The sequence below is a fragment of the Pantherophis guttatus genome, chromosome 2 (genome assembly GCF_059756535.1).
Source record: "Pantherophis guttatus breed Tessera chromosome 2, ASM5975653v1, whole genome shotgun sequence".
NCBI lineage: Eukaryota > Metazoa > Chordata > Lepidosauria > Squamata > Colubridae > Pantherophis > Pantherophis guttatus.
In genome coordinates this window covers 266764378-266784833 of record NC_142064.1, presented here as the reverse complement: position 1 = coordinate 266784833, position 20456 = coordinate 266764378, and the positions used below count along the sequence as shown (strand labels likewise).

At 43.7% G+C, this 20456-nt stretch overlaps 1 pseudogene across 1 annotated transcript in view; it reads right to left on the bottom strand.

Annotated features, from left to right (window-relative positions):
- The window catches only part of LOC132711727 (uncharacterized), a 31697-nt pseudogene that overhangs the window by 3081 nt on the left and 8160 nt on the right, over positions 1 to 20456 (bottom strand). The window contains exon 3 of the transcript XR_015731776.1: positions 32 to 49. The product of XR_015731776.1 is annotated as an uncharacterized LOC132711727 (transcript). The remainder of the gene's footprint in view (positions 1 to 31; positions 50 to 20456) is intronic.

Sequence of the window (20456 nt, the reverse complement as noted above, 5' to 3'; positions counted from 1 at the left end):
TTCATACGGAAACTTTTCCCACAAACAGGACATACAAAGGGTTTCTCTCCTGTGTGAGTCCTCTGGTGTATCAGCAGGTGGGAATTTGCAATGAAACTTTTCCCACAATCTGGACACTCATATGGTTTCTCCCTGGTATGAGTCCTCTGATGTATCACAAAGTTGCCATGCTTGCAAAAGCATTTACCACATTGGGAGCAGTTGTAGGGCATCTCTACCCAGAGGATCCTTCTATGAATCGCAAGGTAGCTATTCTGACTAAAGTTTTGCCACATTCAGAGTATTTATATGGCTTTTGTTCAGTGTGGATCCTCTTGTGATTTGAACTCTTTACTTTTCCCACAATAGGCACATCTATGGAGCTTTTCCATCATTGACATTCTTGAGGAGGTTCTGAATGGAAAAATGATCTCCTTCGACCTTTTCGAGTAACGTATTCTTAAATTCTATATAATATACTTTTTCCAGGTGCAAATCTCTTCATGATTTTCTCTTTTCTGTCTCTTACCTGATGATGAAGTGGATGAATTCTGCGACTTTCTGGAGGAAATAGAAAATATTTTTATTTCTGCTTCAATTTGCTTTGCTTTTCAGTGTTGCTTGTTATTCTCAGTTATCCAGTGTTGTTATATTGGCATCTTTGTCTGTAAGATTCAAATGAAAGTGTAAGTTTTATTGTTTATAAAAAGATTGCAGAAGATGCGTGGCATAATCAAGAAGAAGAAATATAAACTCTTTTATTTCCATGGCAATCCTTTCACTCCAGCCAGTATAAATCGTTAGTGATTTACCCTGGCTGAGGAGGAAAGGATTGCCATGGAAGCAAAAGAGATGAGATTTCTTCTTTGCTCTACCAGCACAACACTAATGTAAAGCTAGTGCTAGCGGGGCTAAGAATAAATCATGCCTATTTTGCTTCCATTATAATCCTTTTCTTTCCAGTCAGCATAAACTACTATGATTTCTTCTTAGCTACACCGGCACTAGTTTTATGCTGGTGAAGAGATCTAAGAAGATATTGTCGTGATTTACCCTGGCTGGGGAGGAAAGGATTGTCATTGAAACAAGAGCTCAGATGTCTTCTTTGCCTTATCAGTGCTAGCTTTACACTTGCCTTACGCTAGTAGAGCAAAGAAGAAATCCCATCTCTTTTGTTTCCATGCCAATGATCCCAAGCTCACCAGCAAATCTACAACAGAATGGCTGAAAAAGAAAAGAATCAAGGTGTTGCAATAGCAAAGTCCAGACTTCACCCCAATTGAAATGCTGTGGTGGGACCTCTAGAGAGCTGGACATAAAGAAATGCCCACAAACCAGGGGTGAAATGCTCCTGGTTTGGACCGGATCGCTCGATCCAGTAGCGATGGAGGCGGGTGGTTCGGAGAACCGGTAGCAAAAATCCCTGCCCCCCCACCACCACATGCCCAGCTGAGCTGCACAATCATCAGAGGCTTTTTTTTTTTTTTTCAAAGCATTTTTTCTACAACCTCTTCGGCCAAAAAATGCTTTTAAAAGTAAAAAAAAAAAAAGCCTCTGATCGGATCATCAAAGGCTTTTAAAAGAAAAAAACCCTTTTTTTCTTTTAAATGCCTGTGACGATCCAAGCTGAGTTGCCTGATCAGCAAAGGTTTTTTTAAAAGCCTCTGCCGATCAGGCAACTCAGCTTGGATCATCAGAGCCTTTTGAAAGCAGTTTTTTTACACCTCTTCGCTGAAGAGGTTGTAGAAAAAATGCTTTTAAAAGTAAAAAAAAAAAAATTGGCCACGCCCACCCATTCACATTACCCCCCCCCCAAGCCACGCCACAGAACCAGTAGTAACAAATTTTAGAACCTCAATGAACTGAAACAATGTTGTAAAGAAGAGTGGGCCAAAATTCCTCCACAACAAAGCAAGAGACTGTTTTTGGTCATACAGAAAACAATTCCTTGAAGTTATTGCTGCTAAAGGTGGCTCTATAAAATATTGAATCATAAGGTGTTAGTTTTCACAGGTGGCTCCTCCATTTTGGCTTTCTTTTTGTAAAATACATGGTGACTAGTGGTCGGTTGCTACCGGTTCGGCCCGGTTCGGCTGAACCAGTAGTAGCGGTGGCAGGAGGCTCCGCCCACCCATCCGGACATCATCAAATATACTCTGTGCATGCGCAGAAGTGGTGCACGTGCATGAACCACTAGCAAAGGTAAGGGAAACCCACCTTTGATGATGACGTCATGTAATATGTCATGTGTTGTTGTTCATCTGAAGTTGTATTTACCTATTTTTAAGAGTGTAAAGACCAGATGATTTTTAGTATGTCCTGATATATAAAACCATACAACTCAAAGAGGGTGTACTTTGTTTTTCACATGACTGAATATCTAGAAGCACTGGGGATAGATTATCCAACTGCAGAGAGAATTACATTTACACCTACAAATGTATATATGTGAAAAATCCATGTTTTCAGCCTGAAAAATGTCCCAAAATGGTTACAATTAAACCTTCTGAGCTAAATTTAGAGATGTGGGGGCTTTAACTGATGAAATGATGCCTAAAGCCTCTGCAGAATTTGAAACACCAGTTATACCGATGGAAGTCCTCAGCTCCAAATAAGAAAATACTGTCCTCCTGTCCACAATTCCTCTGGTGACATCCCCTTTCAAGGAGTCCTCACATTTGGGACTGGGATCTGTGTCACTAAGCAGCCCAATCATGAAGCATGATGTCACATAACTGCAAACTTACATCTGTTCCTGTGGAGTTGTTAAGCAAACCACTGTGGGTTGTTAAAGGCAATTTCACATGACTGTCACTTGCAATTTCTTGCCGTCATCATCCTCACTAACTTTGCCTATGAGAAACAAGCTGGGAAGGTCAAAAATGGGGATCATGATGGTGGGATGTTGTCACCATCATAAATGTGCATCGGTTGGCAGCATCCAAACCAAATAGCCCAACTTGCTTCTGGCCTCTCCTCCAACTTGCCCTCAACTCACCTTCCAGCTGATGCTTCAACTTTTAGAAGAGCCCAAAAGCCGCTCTGCAAGCCACCTTCCACCCATGAGGGATCCGGTACAGGAAGTTCCTCTGGGCTTCTCTTCTTCCTCAATCCTTTCTAGCAATACAGTACTTGATGGTTTTAACTCCTTTAAGGATCAACCACAGATGCAGCTACTGTATTGAGGGCTTTGTAGGCGCAGAAGTGACCGCCATCTCCCGACAGGAGGCGAAAAAACACGCTTGTCCCGTCTCTGCCTAAGGCGTTTGCAAGATGTTGTCACTGATTATATGCTATCAAGTTGTTTTAGACTCCTAGCATCCTATCTTTGCAACAGAGCCAAGTAAAAGAGTGAAATGTGAAGCTACTTAAGCTTCTGAAGATGAGCTACATGCTGAGCCCTAAATGTTCATGAAGTTCTTACAGAATTACAGAGTAAGAGTTGGAAGGGACCAACTCTCCAAGCAGGAGAACCTATATCATCCCAGTCAAATGGCTCTCCAGTCTCCTCTTAAAAGCCTCCACTGATGGAACAACCACAGGTTGAGAGGCAATTTGTTCCACTGATTAATTGTTCTCACTGACAATTTCTTCTTAATTGTAGGTTGGATTTTTTTAAAAAAATAATTCTCCCTGTTACTTTTTGTCCTACTTTCAGGCACTTTGGGGAATAGGTCGACCCCCTTTTCTTCGTCAGCCCCTCAACTATTGAAAGACTTCTTTCATGTCACCCTTAGCCGTTCTCTGCATTAAATTACACATACTCAGTTCCTGTAGCCGCTCATCAGATATTTTAGCCTCCGGTCCCCTCTATCTTTCTTGCTCTTTTCTGCGCACGATGTCTCAAAATCTTTTTTTATATCACGGTGACTAAAACTGGATGCAATATTGCAAACGTGGCCTTACTAAGGTTTTATAAAGCGATACTAATGCTTCACGTGATCTTGATTCTATCCCTCTGTTACTGCAGCCCACCACTGCCTTGGCTCTATTAACAGCTGCCACACAACTGCTGGCTCACATTTAAGTGATTGTCCACTAGGATTCCAAGATCCCTCTTGCAATTACTGCTATTGAAAATATTGCTATTCTATAACTGTGCAGATGGTAGACACAGAACTTCGACAAGACCAAGTCTGTGATTTACAGATAGTCCTCGCCTTACGACCAGCCTTTTAGCAATCATTCAAAAAACAACTTATGACCCAGATTTGAACTTCTGACGACTGGGGGCGGAGGGGCTCCACCCAGGGTCACATGACATTTTGGGTGCTTGGCAACCAGCCTGCAGTTGTGGCCTTTCATAGCATCCTGCAGTCACATGACCATGATTTACATTTTTGCCAGAAACCCATGCTTCTATCCCTAGTGAACAATGGGTTTGCTTAATGATTGTAGCATTCACTTAACAACTGCCGTGTTTGAATGAAATTGAATCAACTGGGTAGGGAATCAATGAGTCACCACAAACTTTCCCAGCAGTATGCATGACAATAAATACAGGTAGATCTCGACTTACAACACTTCATTTAGTGACCGTTGAAACTTACAACAGCACTGAAAAAACTGATTTATGACCGTTTTTCACAGTTACGACCTTTGCAGCATCTCCATGGTCATGGGATTAAAATTCAGACGCTTGGCAACTGGTTCATATTTATTTATTTATTTTTATTACAAGTTTTTATTTTTATTTTTCATAAACACATTTACATGTACAGTCTTTTCCATCATTTTCCATTCATCTTTTTTTTAACTTTCATTTTTCATTTTTACTTTTTCGGGGCTGCTCTTTTACCCTTTACCTTTACTCCAACCTTTCTTCTTCTCCTCCCCTTCTTTTCCTTCCTCTTTCTCCTCCTACTTCCTTCGTTCTTCCTCTCCTTCTCTTTCCTACTTTCCCTTCTCTTCCCCCACTCCTCTCATCTTCCCTCCTTCTAACCTTCTCCTCTACTCCTCTTTCCCCTCCCTTTTCTTCCTCTCCTTTTCCCTTTCTTCTTTCTCCTCTTCTCTCCTCTCCCCTCTTCTCCCTTCCTCTCTCTCTACTCATTCCCCTCTCTCCTGTTGTTCCCCTTTTCAGTTCAATCTGGATTTAGACGTTGGATTACGAGAATTCCGGCCCCGGGGGTTGGACGCCAACCAGGTACCAATTCAATAGCACAACGAAAATGGTGCACCAAAAGTCGTTCTGGCCAGGTCTTGAGCCTCCCGGCGAGAGCACGGAACTCCTTTACATAGTCCTTTGCAGGCCTCCCTCTTTGCTTCAATGATACAAGCTCCCCTTCCACTAACTGGGTTCTGGTGTCATCTTCAAAACGGCTCCTCATAGCCTTCAAAAACAGTCCTACGTTCACCAATTCCTTTGCATGGTCGCTGTGGAGATCAGCGATCCAGTCCACTGCCTCTCCTGTCAACACGGTGGTAATAGCGACCACCATGGACCACTGTGATGGATAGAGACAGCCATATAAATCAATATGGCTAATTATCTGACTTAAAAATAGGGACACCCTATCAGCGCTGCCATCGAAAGTAGCTTGGATTGGTGGAGGGCCCCAAAACTGTTGCTGTGGCCACATCCCTGGCGACACAGGGGTCGGTCCGGGTGGCGATCGGACCTCCTGAGCATCCCTCCCCTCCACTCTATGCAGCCTACTCTGTTTTCGCGGGGCGTCACGACCCAATTTTACCTAATTCTCAGGTAAAATTCCCAATAAGAATATCTCTGGTTTTAACTCTATATGTTGCTGCAACATTCCCTCTAACCATGTTTGTATTTTCACCCAATATTGTTTTGCTTCTTTACACAACCACCACATATGATAGTATGATCCCGGCAACTGGTGACATTTCCAACACTTGGCTGATTTATCTTTAAACGTCTTAGCTAATCTTTCTGGTGGCATATGCCGTCTATAAAACATTTTATACAGGTTTTTTCTATAGGCTGTTGCCATTGTTAATTTATAATTTCTTTCCCAAAGTTGTTGCCATTTATCCAATTCTATGGTGTATCCAAAATTCTTTGCCCATGCTATCATTGTTTCTTTTATTTCTTCATCTTCTAGTCTAATACGAAATAAATAATTGTATAATTTCTTAATCATTTTCTCATCTGTTCCTGTCAATATTTCATCCAGTTCTGATTTCCCCAAGTTAAAGCCATATTGTCTATGATCTGCTTCATATCTTGATTGTATTTGCAATCTTGTATACCAATCTATCTCAATCCCTTGACTCCCTAGTTCTTGTTTTTCTTTCAGTTCTCCCCGATCTGTCAAAATGTCTTTATATCTAACAACATTCCCCATATTCACAATATTTGGGTATGTCACCGCTTCTATTGTAGAAAGCCACATTGGAATATTCAAATAATGTTTTTCTTTCACTCTCTCCCACACTGATAGCAAACCATTCTTTACATAATGTCTTTGGAAATATCCATGTATCCTTTGTTTCCCATACCGTACAAAGACATGCCAACCAAGTTGTAAATCATGACCCTCCAATGTCAATAATCTTGTATTCCGTAATAAAATCCATTCTTTAATCCATGTTAAAGATGCCGCTTGATAATACAATTCCCAATTCGGAAAGCCAAACCCACCTTTAATTCTTGCATCTTGTAGCATTTTTATGTATCATTTGTAAGTTGAGGACTAGCTGTATCACATGACTACATCACTTAGGCAATTTCAGCAATCCTTGCTGCTGTCATTAAGCAAGGACTTCATTGCAACTCCCTGCTGGCTTCTAATAAGCAAAGTCAACAAGTAAGTCTCAGGAAGTCACAACTCCACCCTAGGGCAATTGGCAAACAGGCTGGCAAGTAGATAAATCGCTATTGTTCTGTTAGCATGGCAGAGCCGGAGTGATTGCTGCCGGCTGTAGGAGTGTCCACCAGAGTCTGCTGTGGTACCACCAGCACAGGGCTAGGCAGGTAGATATGCAATATGGAGTGAGGGCAGAGCAGAAGGCAGATATCCCACCCCAAGTCCTTCTTTTCTCTAGACTAGCCAAACCCAAATCCTGCAACCATTCTTCACTCATATGTTTTAGTCTCCACAGGCCTTTAATCATCTTAGTTGCTCTTCTTTGCACTTTTTCCAAAGTCTCAACATCTTTTTTGTAATATGGTGACCAAAACTGGATGTAGTATTCCAGGTGTGGCCTTAATTAGGCTTTATAAAGCGGTACTAATACTTCATCTGATTTTGATTCTATGCCTCTGTATATACCATCAAGGATTGCATTAGTTTTTTTGGCTGCTGCCGCACACTGCTGGCTCATATTAGGGTACTAAATAAGCAATCAACATAAATCATAACATACAAACAATAAAGTTCTAGTCATAAAATGTTAAGGGAATAGATGATAGGAAAGATGAGAAGGATAATAATACAGACCTTCTATGTGATTTGACATCCGAGGGCATAAGAGAGTGTTGTGGAAATGAATTGTTTACCAGAGTGATGGCATGGAGGAAAAACTGTCCTTGTGTCTACTTGTTTTGTCGTATGAACGGACTGCCATATGTTGGATTGCAATGAGGTATTCAGGGGATTCTGGGATGGTTGGAACTTTGAGGACTGATCATAAATCCCCCTCATTCGGTGCCACCAGGGGTCGACTAGGTGGTTCCGTCCCAGGCACCTGATGGACCCTGACAGGTTCCTGATGGAGCTTGGGCCATTTCCTGAGACCCTGGCACATGACTCGTCTGAAGACCTGGTGGCCGCCTGGGATAGGGCAGCTGCCGGAGCTTTGGATTGCATCATGCCTTTGCGGCTTCTGACCTGATGCCGATCTCAATTGGCTCCTTGGTTCTCCGACGAGCTGAGAGAGATGAAGCGTCAGAAAAGATGCCTAGAGAGCGCCTGGAAGACTAGTCAATCTGATTCTGACCGAACACAGGTGAGGTCTTATATCAAGACCTACCTAATGGCGATAAAAGCGGCAAAATTCAACTATTTTTCCACTCTTATCGCATCTGCAGAGAATCGCCCAGCTGCTCTTTTTAGGGTTACCCGCTCCCTCCTTCGGGTGGGAGCGCAGGAAGATCCCTTGCAGGGTCGAGCTGAGGATTTTGCGCAATTCTTGCATGATAAAGTCGCTCAGATTCGGGAAGGCTTGGACTCTGACTGGATGAGTCCAGGGGGGGAGACGGGGGTAAGTCTTGAGAATATTATCTGGGAAGAGTTTGTCCATGTGGCTCCCGAGGATGTGGACAGGATTCTGGGTAGGCTTAGTGCTGCCACATGTTTACTGTACCTGTGTCCCTCCTGGTTGGTACTGGCCTCTCGGGAGGTTACATGAGGCTAGCTCCAGGGGATTATAAATGCTTCTTTGAGTGAGGGTGCCTTTCAGCCACCTTGAAAGAGGCGGTGGTGAGGCCTCTCCTCAAGAAGCCTTCCCTGGACCCGGCTGTATTAGCTAGTTATTGTCCGGTCTCCAACCTTTGTTTTGTGGCGAAGGTTGTTGAGAGTGTAGTGGCACGACAGCTCCCCCGGTAACTGGATGAAGCTGCCTATCTAGACCCATACCAGTCGGGCTTCAGGCAGGGGTACAGCATGGAAATGCCATTGGTCGCATTGGTCGATGATCTCTGGAGGGCTCGGGACAGGGGTTGGTCCTCTGTCCTGGTCCTATTAGATCTCTCAGCAGCTTTTGATACCATCAACCATGATATCATGCTGCAGCGGTTGAGGGGGTTAGGAATAGGGGGCACCATGTTGCGGTGGTTCTCCTCCTTCCTCTCCGACCACTCGCAGTTTGTGTTGGCAGGGGGGCAGAGGTCGACCTTGAGGCGCCTCATTTGGGGGGGTGCCGCAAGAGTCGGTCCTCCCGCCCCTTCTGTTCAACATTTATGTGAAGCCGCTGGGCGAGATCATCCGTGGTTTTGGGGTGAGGGTACATCAGTACGCTGATGATACACAACTGTACATCTCCACCCAGACCACCCCAATGATGCCCTTGACGTGATGTCCCGCTGCCTGGAGGCCGTGCGGGTCTGGATGGAGAGAAATAGGCTCAAACTCAACCCTTCCAAGACCGAGTGGCTGTGGCTTCCGGCGTCCCGGTATAGTCAGCTGTTGCCATCACTGTCTATAGGGGGTGAATCTTTACCCCCCCCAGAGAGGGCTCGCAATCTGCGTGTCCTCCTGGACACACGGCTGTCTTTAGAAGACCATATGACGGCCGTGGCCAGGGGGGCCTTCTATCAGGTTCGCCTGATCTGCCAGTTGCGTCCCTTCCTGGATCGGGACGCCTTGCGCACTGTCACTCACGCCCTTGTTACCTCTCGGCTGGACTACTGTAATGCTCTCTACATGGGGCTCCCCTTGAAGAGCACTCAGAGGCTCCAACTGGTCCAGAATGCGGCCGCACTAGTGATTATGGGTGCAACACGTTGCGCTCATGTAACACCTCTCCTGCGCAAGCTGCACTGGCTCCCAGTGGTCTTCCGGGTGCGATTCAAGGTGTTGGTTACCACCTTTAAAGCGTTCCATGGCTCAGGACCTGGGTACTTACGAAACCGCCTTCTGCCACTGATAACCTCCCACCGACCAGTTCGCTCCCACAGAGAGGGACTCCTCAGTGTGCCGGCGGCCAAACTATGTCGGCTGGCGACACCCAGGGGGAGAGCCTTCTCTGTGGGAGCTCCTATCCTTTGGAACGAACTGCCCCCGGAAATACGCACAATCTCTGACCTCCGAGTTTTTCGCTGCGCCCTCAAGACCCTGCTCTTCCGACAGGCAAGGCTATCTTTGTAAAGTAGTTTTAAATTCGGAGTTTTTAATTTTTGGGTTTTTAACGAAACTTGGCCGTAAATGTAATAATTTTAATAGTTTTTAAATTTAATTGGGATTTGTATTGTGTTTTTTACTTGGCTGTGCACCGCCCCGAGTCCTTCGGGAGAGGGGCGGTATAGAAATAAAACTATCTATCTATCTATCTATCTATCTATCTATCTATCTATCTATCTATCTATCTATTAACTAAGCACTACCTCTCTGTGCTACCTATTCTAAGTTATCCTAAATTTAGGCACTACTTTCTCCCACTATTAACAAAATATCAATTATAATTGTGGAAAATTTGAACGTAACTTTCTCGGTTGATTATATTGTTAAAACCAGTGGTAGTCAACCTGGTCCCTAGCGCCCACTAGTGGACGTTCCAGCTTTCATGGTGGGCGGTAGGGGTTTTGTTCGATACTGAAGCACTTTCCTTTTTTTTAATTTAATTGACTTAAAAAAAAAATTCATAGCATTATTTAAAAACATTTTCATTAGGCTTTCATAAAATTCTCCATGACAATTTAAATTTCTGAAAATATACTATTTGTATCGCCCGTGCAGAAGTTTCACGTTACGTAAGTGAAACTAAATGGCGCTATAGTGCGACCGCAAACAAAAGAGCCTTGTTCCAGAATAGCTTGTGCATCTGTCCCCACACCACCCAGCTATAACAGACAAGCAGACCTGGTAGTCGGCGCACCCCCCCACAAACCCAATCCACGATGCGCGAGAGGCATGCGTAGACAACGATACACAATGCAGGCTCTTTTGTTTGCGGTCGCACTTGCCAGTACGCAGTTAGATTTGTGAGAGTGAGCACGTGCCTACAGCTTCAAACAAAATATTGTGAAATATTGTGAGCCCATGTGTCAAAAAAAGAAATACGCTCGTGGCTATTTGCCAGAGTATCTGAAGATGGGTTTCATAGAATCTGTTGCAAATAAACAACATCCAATGTGTTTATTGTGTCATAAAACATTATCCAATGAGGCAATGAATTTATAAATTTTATAAAGTAAAGTTACTTCCCTATTTTATAAATTGCCATTACTGTGGAACCGGTGGTCGGTTAGAAAATTTTACTACTAATAGAGATACAAAAGTGAGCGGTAGGTATAAAAGGTTGACTACGCCTGGTTAAAACTGTTAGAAGTGTTCGTGGATCAGGCCCAATAACTCCATTACACAAGATAGGTACTTAATCATCAATCTTTAATTATAGCATATCTTGCTCTTACAGGTGATCAATTGGAACTGGACCTGGACCACATGGCTGGAGCTTAAGTACCTGTGGGGAGGGGCTAAGGTAAGGAGGGGTCAATGGGTGAAGATGGTCCCTGGGAGTTAACCCTAGCAGCTCCCTGCCCCCTGGCATGGGCATATGTGACAAAACCCCCTCTAAATGCCTGACCTGGGTGATTGTGTGAGGTGGTCACGCATAGAGATATCTATAGGTGAATGCCCAACTTTGAGGTTAAGTAAGCATGTTGTTTGCTTTGTAGTGGCTTTGTTAGTATGTTGGCTGTTTGTTCCTCAGTCTCACAATGTATGGTTTCTATGAACCCGATGTTTGAGAGCTGCCTGACATGTTTATGTTTAATGTCAATATGTCTCGACCTCTGACCCACTGCGTCTGCTTTTGATATCTTGATGGCAGCTCTATTGTCCTCATGAATAATGATTGGGTAAGTAGGCTCAGCCCAAACATTGGTAAGTAGGTCGTCAAACCAGACTAAGTTGTTAGCTGCTTTGGATAGGCATATGTACTCGGCTTCTGTAGTGGAGGTGGCTACCAAGTTTTGCTTGCCTGTGTACCAATGTACTGGGCTGTTATTGAGAAAGAACAAGTACCCTGATGTGCTCTTCCTACTCTTTACATCCCCAGCCCAATCAGCATCAGCGTAGCAAGTTAATGTGGGTTTGCTGGATGTCTCTGGCTCCAAACATAGGCAAGCATCTGTGCTGTATTTCAGATACCTGAATATTTTCTTGATAGCTTCCCAGTGGTACATGGTGGGTTTGCCTACATGCCGGCATAGTAGGTTGACAGGCAAGGCAATGTCAGGCCTTGTCCAGTTTGCAATGTATAACAGTGAGCCTATGGTAGACCTGTAAAGTGTGTTGTCGTTGAATGTTTCCGTTTCGTTATACATGTTTTTTAAGAAGTCCGGTTGCATTGGAGTCTCACAAGGTTTGGCATCAAACATGTTACATTTCTGTAAGAGTTCTAGGATTTTGTCCTTTTGTGATGGCTGGAAGCCTTTGTTGGTTTTTGTGATTTGTACCACTAGGTATTTGTCCACCTTCCCTAATATCTTCAGTAAGAAGTGTTTCCCTAACTCATCAGCAAAATCATCGCATTTGCGTGTCTGATCGCTAATGTACAATATATCGTCCACATAGACAAGAACGTATTCAATGGAATTGCCTACTTTCTTGATAAAGAAACAGTTGTCTGCAGATGTGGCCGAGAATCCCATTGACCTTAAAATTTTGGCTAAGCACTCGTACCACCTTTTTCCTGATTGTTTTAGTCCGTATAGGCTTCTGTTTAGGAGCCATGTCTCTCCCTTTTGTGTATTTCTGCTGGGGGGAGCCCTGACATAAATTTCCTTGTCGAGTTCCACGTGTAGGTACGCGGTTTGCACATCGAATTGGTGTACTTTGAGACCTAGGATGGATGCTATTACCAATGCGCACTTGACACTCTCAGCCCTGACTGTGGGAGAGTATGTGTTGGTGTAGTCTTCTGGGTATTTTTGTGCGAACCCCTGTGCTACTAATCTAGCTTTGTATAATACTTTGTTACCCTCTAGTGCAGCGGTTCTCAACCTGGGGGTCGCGACCCCTTTGGGGGTCGAACGGCCATTTCACAGGGGTCACCAAAGCCCTCTCTCGCCCCCCCCACGCCTTCACTCACCCTCACTCTCTGCTCTGTTGGATCGCCGGCCGTTCGTTTACCCCATCCACTCCCAATCTATTGCTGCCTCCGATGGCTAGAGGAAAAAAAAAACTGTTTAAATTCTTGCCGCGGGGCTTCAAAGGGCTGCCCTATAGCCAGTGGTGCAGCTGAACCGTTTGTTAAATTGCTGGCTTGCCCCGCCCCTCCGCACCACTATTTATTGCCAATAAATAGTGGTGGGTGAGGGGCGGGGGAGCCAGCAATTTAACAAAGGGTTCGGTGTTTTTTTGTAATTTTATTGGCCCCCGGAGCTTTAGCATAGGCTAATTAGCCCTTGCTTAGATCGGCTCCCGACCCCCAGCTGATTTGCTCTCAGCTGTTTTGCTCAGGGCTCTTCTGCTTGCTTGGAAAGAGTGCAGGTTTTTTTTCCCCTACCTATACTGAAAAACGAAAGAGAAAGTAAAGCAGGCTGTTGGCTTTGCAAATTGGAAAATTAGGCAGGCAGATTTCTTTTTCCTCACCAAAAAAGGTAGGTGCAAACAACGGGAAATTTAGGGAAAAAGAGGAGATTTTAAAACACAAAAGAAAAAAAGCTCTATTTAACTAGGGAATTGTAATAATTGAGATACTATTAATTGTATATTGTGTTGAAAGCAGAAATGGTTAAGTTGTGGTTTGGAAAAATATATGGGGGAAATTATGTGGTTTATTATTATTGGTAAATATAATTAATTGATTTGTAAGAAATTGGATTGCATGGAAATAATTGGAATATTCATGTTCATATTGATTAATATACAAAAAAGGTAGTTATATAACTAATTGATTTATATTAAAATGTTGAATTCATATTAAACAACTGTAATATTACATAATTAACCAATGTGAGGATGGATATAAAAATAGATGACAATGGGAAGGGGTATAATATAGAATAGAAGGGAAAAATTGAATTTGATTAAGATTAGAGATGAGGATGAAGGGTAATATTGGTTTTTTATAAAAATAGATGAGGAATAAATATGGCAAAAAGGAAATATAGAAATTGTAAATTTAATTGAAATGACTAAACACTGTTTAAATTTATGAACCGGCCAAATACTCTGTTCAAAGAAAATACATTGTATGTTTGTATGTGTGTTTCTAATTATTGTTATTTATTCATATTTGTTCTCTTTTATTTAAAGTTTAACAATTCATTCTTTATCTTAATATCTTTATATTTGTTTGGGGTTGGCTTTTTTCCCTTTCATCTTTTTTATTGTACAGCAATCTTTCTCCTCAAACCTACCACCTCTCTTTTCTTTCCTTCTTACTTTCTCTACCTCACCCTCTTCTTCTCCTCCCTACTTCCTCTTCCTTTCTCCTTCTCCTCCTCTCTTCCCCTCACTCCTACTCTAATTTCCCTTCCCTTCCTTCATCCCTCTCTATTGCTGTATCCTTTTATGCATATGGACTACTCAGAGGGCTGAAAAAGTTATTTCTGACTGGTCCTCGCACTTTTGACCAGTCTTCGAACTTACGACTGTCCTCACATTTTATGTTTTTGCCCTATCTTGTCACCATGGTGAAGAGAAGCAGTTGTGAAATGAGTGACACATTGTTAAGAATGCTACAATGGGCATAAATGATGACCAGTCATAAGTGTGAAGACCGGTCAAAAGTGCAAGGACGTGTCAGAAATCACTTTTTTCAGCCCTCTGGCTAGTCCTTTTGTGCATATGGACTACTCAGAGGGCTGAAAAAGTTATTTTTGACTGGTCCTCGCACTTTTGACCAGTCCTCGAACTTACGACTGTCCTCACATTTTACGTTTTTGCCCTATCTTGTCACCATGGTGAAGAGAAGCAGTTGTGAAATGAGTGACATGGTTGTTAAGAATGCTGCACGGGCATAAATGTGAGGATGGTCATAAGTGTGAGGACCAGTCAAAAGTGCGAGGACCTGTCAGAAATGACTTTTTTCAGCCCTCTGAGTAGTCCCTATACACATAGCCATGGCCACCCAGTCACATAACCTCCAAACCACGCCCACAAAATAAGCCACACCCACAGAACCGGTAGTAAAAAAATTTAGAACCCGCCCCTGGTTGGGGGTCACCACAACATGAGGAACTGTATTAAAGGGTCGCGGCATTAGGAAGGTTGAGAACCACTGCTCTAGTGCCTTGATCTTGTAAACCCACCTGGTGCCGATTGGGGTCTTGTCCTTTGGTACTTTAGTTGGTGTGTACACATTTAGCTTCCTGAGACTACTCATCTCCCACTCCATGGCTTGCTCCCACTTAGACCTTTCTTCCACTGGTAGCTTTAACACTTCCTCGTATGTGTTGGGGGTTAGGTGGTTAGTATGCATGGATAGGACATAGTCTTCTAGTTTCTTTGGGGCCTTGCTCCTATTTGCCCTAATTGGCCTGTCTGGTAGTGTTTCTGCATTGTGCAAGTACCTGGCCTCCTTCTCTGTGAGTGAGTCTAGTTTTATGTTTGGGTGGGTTTTTTTCCACTCCCTGACTTGTATCCCCTGACTCTTTGGTTTGGTTTTCCCCTGTCCTCTGTCCTCTTTTGTGATGTGTTCTGTCTCACCTTGGGTTGTTCCTTTTTGGGGAATACCTCATTCAGATGTATTTTGGACCAGTTGGCATTTTCATGGAAGACAGCTGTTCGGGACACTATAAATTTGTTATGACTATCTATAAACCTGAATCCCTTGGTCCCCGGCTCATATCCCATAAATCTTAATCTCCTTGATACTTTGTCTCCCTTGCGTCGTAGCTGCCTGGGAATGTGTACATCTGCTGTAACCCCGAATACGTGTAGGTGCGCTATCTGTGGTTTTCTCTTATACATTAATTTGTACCGAGTTTTATCTAACACGCTGGACCACAATCTATTTAAGGTGTAGTTTGAGTAGATGAGTGCTTCTGACCAAAAATGCTGCCCTAGCCCTGCGTCTCTAGGGCGCACCTCATCATGGTTTGCAAGGTGCCATTTTTTTCTTTCTACTACACCGTTCTGAAAGGTGGAGAACGGCGAGGATGTGAAGTGCAATACCCCGTGTGTTTTTAACCAGTGTGAGAAATCCCTTGATAGGAATTCAGACCCCCGGTCTGTCATTATCTGTTTGATTTTGGTATTGTGTTGTGTTTCCACCCTTTTATAAAATTCCTTGAATTTTTGGTACACCTCATTCTTATGTTGGAGAGTGTATACGAACCCATAACGACTGAAGTCGTCAACAATAGTCAGGAAAAACCTCTTTTTGTATTTAATGGATGGCCTTAGGGGTTCCACTAGGTCCATATGTACTAGTTGAAAAATGGAATCAGTGGTGCGTACTGATTTTTTTGGTCTGGGTTTAGTCTTGAGCTTGGAACATTTGCACACAGAGCACTCGAGATAGTTCTCACAGTTTTTTAATTTTAGACCTTCAGAAGAGTTAACCATTTTCTGTATAACGGGGAAACTACTATGCCCCAATTTCCTATGCAAGATGTGCGCACAGTTATCATAGATGAGTTTCCCTATCAATGGCTTCTCCTGATCAGGTGACTCATGAACGCTCGAGTCATCAGGTGTGGGTTTGTGGCTAACCCCCTCTATTTCCTCATTGTTGCCCTCTTTTTTACCCCCTCCCTCCTCCCTTTCCAACCCTCCCCTTCCCCTCCCTCCCCCCCCCCCACTTCCCAGAGCAAAATACAGGTTATAACATTTAACAAACATAAGCTAGCATAAGCTAATTATCTGTAGCCTCCTAACCCCTTCTTGAACTTTTAACTCCCCTTTCAGTAAACTAAGTTTAGGTACTTTATAAAATCTTTTGGATCATTCGTAAGCTATTTGAAATTTTTTAGTCCGATATTTGCCTTGAATATAATCAATCCATCTTCTCCATTCTAGCATGTATTTCTCATTTGAATTGTCCTTTAAATATGCTGAAATTTTCGCCATTTCTGCTAAATATACTACTTTTAGTGTCCATTCTTGAATAGTAGGTAAGTTTTTCTTCTTCCAATGCTGCGCCACCAAAAGTCTCGCTGCAGTTATTAAATTCAAAATCAAATTGGTCTCTATAACTGTACAATCTGTGATTATACCTAACAAAAACAACTGTGGGTAAACTTTATCCTTTTTTAAAAAAATATTTTGAATAATCCACCATATTTTTATCCATAACTTTTTTACAAGTCCACCAAACATGAAAATAAGTAGCATCAACATAGTCACACCTCCAACATTTAGGTTGTAAGTTTGGGTACATACAAGCTAGCTTTTTGGGATCCAAATGCCATCTATAAAACATTTTATAAAAATTTTCTCTCAAGTTTTGAGCTTGTGTAAATTTTACATTTCTTACCCAAATCCTCTCCCATGTTTCTATCATTATTGGTTCCTCAAAATTTTGTGCCCATTTTATCATACAATCTTTAACTAACTCTGTCTCCGAGTCTATTTCTATCAATATATTATACAACCTTTTTATATGCATTTGACTCTGATCCCTAATTTGTTTTATCAAAGTATCCTCACTTTGTGTAATACCAATTTTCTGGTCTTTTTTCCATCTATTCTGCAACTGTACTGAAACCAAGTTTGAATTGCCCTTTCCTCTCTTAATACATTCAAAGGCTTTAACTGTAGTACATTTCTTTCTGTAATCAGAAGTTCTTTATAAGTAATTACATCCTGTCTTTGTTGTATACTTATATTTTCTATTGCATGTCTGGGTACTACCCACATAGGTATCTTGCCATTCAATTTATATTGGTATTTTTTCCAAACACGCAGAAGGGCGTTCCTTAGTATGTGACTTTTAAAAGTCTTATCCACCTTCTTCTCATAAACTAAGTAGGCATGCCAGCCATATAACAAATTGTACCCTTCAATATTCAATATTCTTTCATCTGTTAAATTAATCCAGTCACTAATTGCTGACAAAACAACTGACTCATAATACAGTTTCAAATTGGGCAATTTCAGACCTCCTCTTTCACGTGTATCCTGCATTATTTTTAATTTAACTCTCGGTCTTTTCCCTGCCCAAACAAAGTTATTAATACCTTTCTGCCATTCCACCAAATTTGCGTCCTTTTTAAGTATTGGTATCATTTGAAAAAGAAATAAAAATTTGGGCAAAACATTCATTTTAACTACTTATAACGGGAAACTACTATGCCCCAATTCCCTATGCAAGATGTGCGCACAGTTATCATGGGTTTCCCTATCGATGGCTTCTCCTTATCAGGTGACTCATGAACGCTCAAGTCATCAGGTGTGGGTTTGTGGCTAACCCCCTCTATTTCCTCATTGTTGCCCTCTTTGTCTCCGCTAGCTGCAGTATCTAGCTTGGCATTGAGGCTGGCATTTACCCTTGGGTGGACATCACTATCTGGGTGAAAGTATGGTAGGCCTCCCCTAACTACGGTCCTTCCTATATTTTTGCCTTCTCTAGTTATGTGCACCTTCCCTTTCTTGAATGTAATTTCAACGCCGTTGTCCCTACTTAGTTTCAATGTGGCGAGTATGTTATATGGTATTTCTGGTACAAGTAATACCCCTTCTATTACTCCTACCCCTGGTATATATATGTTCCCTTTCCTGGTTACCAGAACATTATTTTGGTTCGCCACTTTGATTATGAAACTCTCTTTAGTAAATGATATGAGTGATTTCTGGTCGTATGTGGTATGGTTTGTGGCCCCTGAATCTAAGAGCCATGTGCCCTCTTTCTTGTCTTGATTAATGGTATGTTCCTGGTCCCCAAGTCCATACAATGATCCTGTTTCGCTTTCTCTAGAGCTATCCTGGTGTCCCCTTCTGTCTGTTGCATTGGGGGAATCCCTACTCCTGTGTCTGCTATCTGGTGAATGTCTGTCTGAGAAGATTTATATCATATAAAATGTTTCAAAAACTTCTCGTCCTTGTAATGGTAGTGAGAGTAGTTTGAAGCCATTTTTAAAAATGTATCTCTCCTTTCTGCAAGTCAGACAGGAAGAAAGAGCTGGAAAATGCCAGAATCAGTAAAGTTCATTATTACCATAGTAAAAATAAAAAAAGGAGAGACCTTATGGATAAGGAAGTGCACCCCTCATAATAATACTAATTTTGCATAGTATCTGCACGATAAAATCGCTCAGATTCGGGAAGGCTTGGACTCTGACTGGGTAGATCCCGGCGGGGTGACTGAGGCCGGTCTTGAGAATGTTATCTGGGACGAGTTCGACCCTGTGACTCCTGAGGACGTGGACAGGATCCTGGGGAGGTTAAACGCAACCATATGTTTATTGGACCCGTGCCCCTTCTGGCTGGTACTGGCCACCCGGGAGGTAACACGAGGCTGGCTCCAGAGGATTATAAATGCTTCTTTGAGAGAGGGTTTCTTGCCTCCCGCCTTGAAAGAGGCGGTGGTGAGGCCCCTCCTCAAGAAGCCGTCTCTGGACCCGGCTGTTTTGGCAAACTACCGTCTGGTCTCCAACCTTCGCTTTGTTGCGAAGGTTGTAGAGAGTGTGGTTGCGCGACAGCTCCCACAGTACCTGGATGAAACCGTCTATCTAGATCCGTGCCAGTCCGACTTCAGGCCTGGGTACAGCACGGAGACGGCATTGGTCGCATTGGTGGATGATCTCTGGAGGGCCCGGGACAGGGGTTGTTCCTCTGTTCTGGTCCTGTTAGATGTCTCAGCAGCTTTTGATACCATCGACCATGGTATCATGCTGCGCCGGCTGGGGGGGATTAGGGGTGGGAGGCACCGTGTTGCGGTGGTTCTCCTCCTATCTCTCTGACCGGTTGCAGTCCGTGTTGGCAGGGGGGCAGAGGTCGACCTCGAGGTGCCTTGCTTGCGGGGTGCCGCAAGGGTCAGTCCTCTCGCCACTCCTGTTCAACATTTATGTGAAGCCGCTAGGTGAGATCGTCCATGGTTTTGGGGTGCGATGCCATCTGTACACTGATGACACTCAGCTGTACATCTCCACCCCAGACCACCCCAATGATGCACTCAAAGTGATGTCCCAGTGTCTGGAGGCTGTGTGGGTCTGGATGGGGAGGAACAGGCTTTGACTCAACCCTTCCAAGACCGAGTGGCTGTGGATACCGGCGTCCCAATATAGCCAGCTGGTGCCATCACTGGCTATTGGGGGCGAGTCACTGACCCCCACAGAGGGGGCTCGCAACTTGGGTGTCCTCCTGGACACACGGCTGTCTTTAGAAGAGCATATGACGGCGGTGGCCAGGAGGGCTTTTTATCAGGTCTGCCTGATACGCCAGTTGCGCCCCTTTCTGGATCAGGACTCCTTGTGCATGGTCACTCATGCCCTCGTCACGTTGCGCCTGGACTACTGCAAAGCTCTCTACATGGGGCTCCCCTTGAGGAGCACCTGGAGGCTCCAGCTGGTGCAGAATGCTGCTGCGCGGGTGATTATGGGAGCGACGTGGCGCTCCCATGTAACACCTCTCCTGTGTGAGCTGCATTGGCTTCTGGTGGTCTTCCAGGTGCGCTTTAAGGTACTGGTTCTCATCTTTAAAGCGCTACATGGCTTAGGGCCAGGATATTTACGAGACCGACTGCTGCTACCGATAACCTCCCACCGGCCAATACGCTCTCACAGACAGGGCCTCCTCAGGGTGCCGTCGGTCAGGCAATGTTGGCTGGCGGCCCCCAGGGGGAGAGCCTTCTCTGTGGGGGCACCCGCCCTGTGGAATGAGCTACCTCCTGGAATACAACTGATCCTGGACCTCCGGACCTTCCGTAAGGCCCTGAAGACGTATTTATTCCAGCAAGCC